The sequence below is a fragment of the Delphinapterus leucas genome, unplaced genomic scaffold, assembly GCF_059928025.1.
Source record: "Delphinapterus leucas isolate spDelLeu-1000000601 "Yukka" unplaced genomic scaffold, BTC_Dleu_Yukka2 spDelLeu_asBTCV2_sq25, whole genome shotgun sequence".
Lineage (NCBI taxonomy): Eukaryota > Metazoa > Chordata > Mammalia > Artiodactyla > Monodontidae > Delphinapterus > Delphinapterus leucas.
This window is the reverse complement of record NW_028322234.1, coordinates 12408337-12417389: the sequence shown is the minus strand read 5'-3', so window position 1 is coordinate 12417389 and position 9053 is coordinate 12408337. Positions and strand designations below refer to the sequence as shown.

General features: G+C 48.6%; 1 pseudogene; it reads right to left on the bottom strand.

Annotated features, from left to right (window-relative positions):
- Positions 1-832: 832 nt before the first annotated feature.
- Positions 833-2992, bottom strand: LOC111166169 (serine/arginine-rich splicing factor 3 pseudogene; annotated as a pseudogene).
- Positions 2993-9053: the final 6061 nt, after the last annotated feature.

Here is a 9053-nt window from a genome sequence, read left to right as displayed (position 1 = left end):
CGCCCCTCCTGTCCTCCGACAGGCACGTCTGCTCAGCCCGGGAGCGGGAGCGGGAGCGGGGCGGGCGCGCTGAGTCCTGGGCTGGGCAGGGCGCGCAGCCTGGGCAGGTCCTCGAGGCGCCCCGCCTGCTGCTGGCCCGGCAGGGGCCCCGGGGAACCGGCACCTTCTCCTGCACCCCACGTCGCTCCCTTCCCCAGGCTGGTCCATTTCTACCTGTTTCTGCAAACCAGATAGACCCTGAAGGGGCAGAAACTTAGCTCCGTTGAAATGGCTGAAGCTTAGACTGCCACCTTGGGGTAACTCCTGAGGAGGGTCCTAACAGTTAGGACCCGAGGCCCTTTCTCTCCCATCTCCCTCCTCTCACCCGCCTCTTCTCCCTTAACCCCCCTCCGTGCCCCCGCCCCCCGATCTCACGGCCGTCTTCTTCCTTCAGAAAATCAGGAGCATCAAGAAGAAGCTGAGTCTCCTGTGCATCGACTTCAACAAGAACCTGAACGGGGACACGACCTTCCTGCCATTCACGCGCGAGGAGTTGGGTGCGTGCGGGCCCCGCGCGGGGGTGGAGAGGCGTCCGTGTGCCCCTGACCCCCGGGAGGGCCTTCTTCTCCTGAGGTGCTCAGACTGTTTGGGTCCCAAGGCTCTGGATCCTTCCTAGGGGAATGTGGCGGTCTGTCTACCGAGATTCTGCCCCGAAAGGGAGTTGTCCCTCGAGACTCCGCCCCCCCCCCGCTCTCTGTGATGTTTCTTTAATCTCACAGGGTCCTCCCCCACCTGACCCGGCGTGGGGTCTTGAAGGGCTGGGGCTTGGGCGGCTTTTTCAGCTTCTGCCCTCTTCCCCGAATGCTTTATTTTGAAAACTGCCCACCTGTAGGGAAGTGGCAAGAATAGTACCAGGGAGACCCCGTGTGCTCCTCGGGTCCGGCCTCCCTATGTGGATGCCATGTGTGCTGTTCCTGCGCCGGGGCCTCCGGACACATCGCCAGGAGCAAGGGCGCCTCCTGAGTCCCCGGGTGCAGGCCCCCCTCGGGAAGCGTGAAGCTGTCCCCCAGCCGTCCCGATGGCGGTCTTTTTAAAAAATTAATTAATTTATGTATTTTTGGCTGCGTTGGGTCTTCGTTGCTGCACGCGGGCTTTCTCTAGTTGCAGCGAGCGGGGGCTGCTCTTCGTTGCGGGCACATGCTTCTCATTGCGGTGGCTTCTTTTGTCTCGGAGCACGGGCTCTAGGTGTCCGGGCTTCAGTAGTTTTGGCACGTGGGCTCAGTAGTTGTGAATTCCAGGATCTAGAGCACGGTCTCAGTAGTTGTGGTGCACGGGCTTAGTTGCTCTGCAGCACGTGGGATCTTCCCGGACCAGGGCTCGAGACCCTGTCCCCTGCATTGGCAGGAGGATTCTTTTTTTTGTTTGTTTTTTGTAACCAAAACATTAATCCCAAGGATTCTCACACAACATGTTACAAATGACAGCATGAAAAAAAAAAAAATCTTGCACAGTAACTCAAAACTTCAGCTCTACAATGGACCCTTAAACGGGCAGGACATTGGTATCTTGAATAGTCTCAAATTTCCAAATAATATTACAAAGAGCTATGTATTCATGTACAGCAATCACAGAGGGGACTTATGACCTAACTCAAAGGTAAACTAACTTCCTTGAAACTTCTTAGATGCTAAACTCACTGCACAACCTCTTGTCCAGTGTGAAGACTAGTGGAATTCTTAAACCTCTCATCTAGGGTAAGGGTGCGGCTTTCATTTCTACCTGCTGGCTTGTGTTCACAGTACCTTTTAAAGACTGCTTGCTTGACTACAGCTGCATACCACATCCCAGCTACAGAAAGTCTTTTCAATGTTTGCCAGTGTTGTTTCCATAATAATAAACATCACACTTTAGGTGGGCAGGAGTTAGAGTTTTATTATCAGTCTAGGCAAGACCAAAAATTCAAAGCAAATTCAATTTTGCTTAAGGGAACATTGTAAAGAAACAATTCTTCATATTACATGCCTCATATGACCCATTTCAAACCACAGAGAATGACACCTTTATGTGTCACTGTCCCAAGAGACAAACAAATGGGAACAGCTAAAACATTTTAAAAGTGCACCAAGCTTCGGAAGTCTCAAACGAAACTTGAATTTTCTGTACATACTCCTGTCAAATGAAGTTATTTCCTGTGCACCACTCCTCTTGCAAAGTGGTCTTCTATTTCCTTTCATTTGACCTGGATCGGCTAGGAGACCTAGAGAAAGATCGGGACAGCTTGTGATTTCTCTCCCAGGACAGTGATCTCTCTCTTCTCCTACCTCTAGAAAGGGACCTGCTCCGGCTGCAGGAGAAGCTTCTCCGTCTTGGAGATCTGTGGCGAGATGGAGGAATCCTCTGATAATCATATCGAGGGCGACGACCCCAAGAAGGAGGCGGCCACGATTTCGACTACTCTTTTCCGCATTCGACAGGTCCACTCTTAATAGGCAGCCACGTAATGTTCTCCCATCTTGTTCTCGGACAGCATCGGCTGCATCTGGGGGATCTTCAAATTCAACTAAAGTGAAGTCGGTAGGGCATCTAGCTACCCACACACTTCGGAGTGGTCCATAATAGCCTACAGCTCGTTCTAATTCGGTCTTGTTACCATCGTTTCCAAGATTCCCTACATAAACTTTACACTCCAATGGACAGGAATCACGATGCATTTTGAGATCTCGGGTTAGAAATGCAGAGGCTCAAATCCACACACCCCTGGCGGGGTCTTCCCGGTCCCCTCCCGCCTGGCACCCGCAGATGCTCTCTCACACCCGTCGTCCATGAAATGGCCTGGCAGGCGGATTCTTAACCACTGTGCCACCAGGGAAGTCCCCCCACCCCACCCCCGCCATGGCAGTCTTTATGTTTCTGGCCCCATCTGGCTCGAGCCAGGCCTCAGGCATTGCGTTTAGTTCCTGTCTCTACAGGCTCCTTCCCAGTTGATCGGGTCCTCAGCCTTTTACAAACTTGCTTCCATCTTGCCCCCGTGGACAGTTTTGCAAACTCCAGGCCAGGTGGGCATCGGCCTGTGAGCTCTGCCCGGGGTTCAGACGGGGCTTGAGCATCCTCACCGGTTCTGTGTGACAGGCTGCTGCATAAAATGTGACACCTCGTTTGCCTCTGGGCGGCTAGATTTCGGGGACAGCCACGGATGCACGCTGACCCAGGCAGATGCTTCAGGTCCATCACGCCAACTTCTGCTGCCCTAACTTCTGTTCCCCAAGCCGCTGTCCCGGGCAGCAAGACCCACGTGGCTCCTGGGTTTCACGGGCCACAGGGTGATCCCGGGCCTCTGGAATCTGGCGGCTGAATCTGCTTGCACAAGCTGTCCTGTGGGGCTGCTTTTCCCCCTGTGTCGAGTCCAGGGGCCCTGCTGTCATGGCCCGGCCTCCCGGGCGAGAGGGTGAACCCCAGCTCCCTGGAACAGACATTCAGAGCCCCGGTGACCGGTCTCACGGGGCTGGGGCGGCGGCTGGACGTGTGTGGCCAGCCTGGTGGTGTTTGGCCCCGTCTGCAGTTCCAGTTCCAGCTGAGAAAGAGCCTCGCTGTGTTATTTTCTCCTGGTTGTGTAAGGACCCCCGGTGTCATTTGACAGAAATGTAGATGGTGTGTTCTTTCTCTGATTTCTCCCTGCTTCCTCTCCTCCCTCCCTCTCTGTCCCTCCCTCTCCTGCCTCCCTCTGTCTCTCCCTCTCCCTCCCTCCCTCCCGGAGAGGGAGAGACAGGGAGGGAGGGAGGTTTTATTATATCCTATAATATGGTTTATTATAGGATACTGAATATAGTGCCCTGTTGTATCTATTTTATATATAGTACTTTGTATCTGCTAATCCCAAACTCCTAATTTATCCCTCCCCTACCCCCTTTCCCCTTTGGTAACCATAAATTTGTGTTCTATATCCGTGAATCTGTTTTTGTTTCGTAAGTTCATTTGTATCACAGTTTGGATCCCACATGTAAGTGATACCTTATGGTACTTCTCTTTCTTCACTTAGTATGATAATCTCTAGGTCCATCCATGCTGCTGCAAATCCTAATGACCTCATTTTAATTCAATCACTTCTTTAAAGACTCTATCTCCAAATACACTCACATTCGGAGGTACTGGGGTTTAGGGCTTCAACGTATGAATTTCGGGGGGACACAGTTCAGGTCATCAGACAACTCAAAAGTCCATCAATAAATGGACAAAAAGCTGTGTTCCATCTCTACAATGGAGTACCACGTAGCAATAAAGAGGGGCAAATGACATTGATGCACGGTGACACGGATGCATGTCACAGACACAAAAGAATAGATACCATATGATTCCATTGGTGTGAAATTCTCAAATAGGCGAAACTAATGCTTAGTAACAGAAATCAGAACTGTGACCATCTCTTAATGGGGGTGGGACCCACTTGAGAGGGGTTCCAGGAAGGTGATGGGAATTTTCTGCATCTTGATCTGGGCGGTTGATGACACAGACAAATACACACGTAAAAACTCCAGCTACCCTTAAAAAAAAAGGGTCAGATCCTTTAAAAAGATCCAGGTGCACATGTAAGATCTGTGCATTTTAATAAAATCTGGAGAGGAACAAAGCAAAGATCAGAGTCACTCCATCCCGATTCTCTGATTTATTTTGATTGTAGCAGTTCTCACTCTTTCAAATCCCCTTGTTCATTGTGGAGTTTGCCTGCCTGCCTTGTTCTTGAGACAGACAGGGGCGGCATTGGTCTGTCTTATTGCTACGTGCATGCCCAGCCCCGGAACCAGGACTGAAATAGTCAGCAGTAGATCAGTGGCTGTGTGACGATGTCTGTGTAAGTTTTTGATTAGTAGTTGCAAACGACTGCATGTCAGTGTGGACAAAGCTGACAGGCACATTACACATGTGCGTGATCATGGTCACTGTGGTGATGATGGGGTGTTAGAAAGGCTTCCTCATGACACAAAAAGAGGAAACAAGTGCTGACCATTCGTTTTGGCAGTCGTGGGATTCAGTGTCTTTTTTTCTATAGCTTGCTTTTTAAAAACTGCAAACATGCTTGAGGGAGAAAAGCAGGTTGCAGATAGATATGTGTGGTAGAATAGATTAACCTAATGTTTCTGAACACACAGAGAATAACTGAGTTTAGGGACATGAGATAACTGTCGGAAAACATAGACAGGAAGGAGACAGACCAACACTTTCATAGTGGTTGTGTCTGGGGAAGTAGCAGACGGGGATCCAAGAGGCACACAAATGGGCTTCCGCTGTGCCTTGAATATTTATTTCATTTAAAAAAAGACCCAAAAAAAACCCCTTCTGTTGTGGAAAACAGTATGACAGGTCCACAAAAAATTAGAAATAGAATTACTGTAGAATAGAAATACGACCCAGCAATTCTACTGGGAATTGCAAGTGTGGTCTCAGGACTTCCCTGGCAGTCCAGTGGTTAAGACTCCACGCTTCCATTGCAGGTGGCACGGGTTCGATCCCTGGTCGGGGAACTAAGATCCCACATGCCATGCGGCATGGCCAAAAGATTAAAAAAAAGGGGGGGGGAGGGGTCTCAAACAGATATTTCTACATCCACATTCATAGCAGCATGATTCACACTAGCCAAAAGGTGGAAGCAACCACAGAGTCCATCAATGGACGAATGAACAAAATGTGGTCCATCCATCCAATGGAATACTATTCAGTTTTAAAAACGAGGGACTTCCCTGGTGATGCAGTGGTTAAGAATCCAGATGCCAGTTCAGCAGACACAGGTTTGAGCTCTGGTCCTGGAAGATCCCACATGCCACAGAGCAACTAAGCCCATGCACCACAACTGCTGAGCCTGCACTCTAGAGCCCACAAGCCACAACTAACTGAATCCCGCGCGCCTAGAGCCTGTGCTCCGCAGCAAGAGAAGCCACTGCAGTGAGAAGCCCATTCACCTCAATGAAGAGTAGCCCCCACTCACCGCAACTAGAGAAAGCCCACGCGCAGCAATGAAGACCCAACGCAGCCAAAAATAAACAAATAAATTTATTTAAAAAATTATTTTAAAAACTATTTAAAAAAAAAAAAAGGAAGGAACTTCTGAGAATTCCCTGGCAGTCCAGTGATTAGGACTCAGTGCTTTCACTGCTGGGGCCCGGGTTCGATCCCTGGTCAGGGAACTAAGATCCCACAAGCCGTGCTTGTGTGGCCGAAAAAAAAAAGGGGGCATTTGTGAATAGTCACCTCAAATGGTAATGAGGTTTTTTTGTGTGTGTTTGTTTGTTAATTTTATTTATTTATTTTTGGCTGTGCTGGGTCTTCATTGCTGTGCACGGGCTTTCTCTAGTTGAGGCGAGCGGGGGCTACTCTTCGTTGCGGTGCACGTGCTTCTCACTGCGTGGCTTCTCTTGTTGCGGAGCACAGGTTCTAGGTGCGCGGGCTTCAGTAGTTGTGGCACGTGGGCTCACTAGTTGTGGCTTGCGGGCTCTAGAGCGCAGGCTCAGTAGTTGTGGTGCACGGGCTTAGTTGCCCCATGGCATGTGGGATCTTCCCAGACCAGGGTCGAACACGTGTGCCTGCACTGGCAGGTGGATTCTTAACCGCTGCACCACCAGGGAAGTCCGGTAATGAGGTTTTGAGCACCAGTGTATTTCCATTGATTAAATGTATGCCAATCCGCAGCCACCGTGGAAGACAGTATGGAGGTTCCTCAGAAAACTAAACATAGAATTACCTCGGGGGTTACTTACAATTTGGGACTTCCCTGGAGGTCCAGTGGTTAAGGCTTCACCTTCCAATGCAGAGGGTGTGGGTTCGTTCCCTGGTCAGGGAACTAAGATCCCACATGCCTTGTGGCCAAAAAAACAAAACATAAAACAAAAACAATATTGTAACAAATTCAGTAAAGACTTTAAAAATGGTCCACATCAAAAAAATCTTTAAAAAAAAATTATATGATCCAGCAATCCTGGGCATATATCTGGACAAAACTCTAATTCAAAAAGATACATCCACCCCTATGTTCATTGCAGCACTATTCACAATAAATGTCACTATTCACCTAAACGTCCATCAACAGATGAATGGATAAAGAAGATGTGGTACATATATACAATGGAATATTACTCAGCTATAAGTAAGAACAAAATAATGCCATTTGCAGCAACATGGATGCAACTAGAGATTATCATGCTAAGTGAAATAAATCAGAAAGACAAATACCATATGATATCACTTATATGTGGAATCTAAAATATGACACAAATGAACCTATCTACGAAACAGAAACAGACTCACAGACATGACATAGAGAACAGACTTGTGGTCTCCAAGAGGAGGGGGTTGGGGGAGGGATGGAGTGGGTAGCTGGGGTTAGCAGATGGAAGCTTTTATATATAGATTGGATGAACAACAAGGTCCTACCGTATAGCACAGAGAACTATATTCAATATCCTTTGATAAGCCATAAGGGAAAAGAATATATAAAAAAAGAACGTATATAAATGTATAACTGAGTCACTTTGCCGTACAGTAGCAATTAACACAACATTGTAAATCAGCTATACTTCAATTTACAAAAATAGAGTACATGTACGCCAATCTACTACAATCACTATTCTCCCCAGAGAAGGCTCAACTTCCACCCTGATGGAAGGAACAATTTCCCTGCCAGTTGGCCAGGGTGGCAGGAGCTACCTGCTGGCAGCGGTGTCCCCTCACTCTGGCCCGCCCAAGCACAGCAGCGCCCCCTAGGTCCACAAGCCTGGCTCAGGCCAGCGAGCTCGGGGTGCATGGAGGTGGGTATACCTCACAGGCAGGTATACCCTGGGCCACCCCTGGAACTACACCCCTGAGGGACAGCCCACCACCCAGCTGAGACCCAAGGGCTGAGCCACAGAACACTGTTTCCACTCTTTATGCTAACGTGCTCCTCAGATTTTTCCTGGTAGCATACTGAATACCTGAAACGATGACCTCAACTGGAAAAGTATCACAAAAATGATGGAATTCAGTAAGTTGGCTAAGTTAAAAAATATATATATAGGGCTCCCCTGGTGGCGCAGTGGTTGAGAGTCTGCCTGCCGATGCAGGGGATGTGGGTTCGTGCCCCAGTCTGGGAAGATCCCACATGCCGCGGAGCGGCTAGGCCCGTGAGCCATGGCCGCTGAGCCTGCGCGTCCGGAGCCTGTGCTCCACAACGGGAGAGGCCGCAACAGTGAGACGCCCGCGTACCACACACACACACACACACACACACACACAAAATATATATATATATATATATATATAGAAAATCCAAAGTCAATAATCTTTCTGTAGGCAAAGGACCACTGTTTGGAAAATAACATCCTGCATACATTAGTAATAAAAGGATTAAATACCTAGGAATTGAGTTAAGAAACTTGTAATATCTATATGAAGACTTTAAAACACAGACTGATGAGGTTTAAAATAAGGGCATTCCTTCTGCATAGTGAGAAGGAGGGACCAACTACCGATGATACATTAGCAACATGGGTGAATCTCAAAACCATTAGGCTGAGTGAAAGCAGCCAGACAGAGAAGCCCACACTGCACCAACAGGTGAAAGTCATCCATGAAGATGGACGTGGACCAGAGGTTGCCTGGTGGTGGTGGCAAAGGGGGATACTGAACTGGGAAGGGACACAGGGGACTTCTGGGGTGATGGAAACATTCTATAGTCTGAGAAGGATGTCGGTCCTCAGACTGATTCATTTACCGGAATAAACTGCTGCACACCCAGGACGTGTGCATTTCCATATTAGACCTCAGTTTACAATAGGAATCCAGTGAGACACTCCTAGGTAGAACAACCTTCAAAGTGCAAAGCGCTTATAATCGATGCCACCATTTATTTGTAGCAAAGATAGACACACACACCTGCACTCGGGCACAGAAGGACTTTGGAAAGACAAGGATTTGGTGTCTTGGTCAGGGGGCCTGGGAATGAAGACTTAGCATACTTTTCACTGTACTCACGATATACTTTTTCATGCGTTTTTAGCTTAAAAAAGCAGAACATATAGCTAAAAAATAAAATCTGACGGGAACTTTAC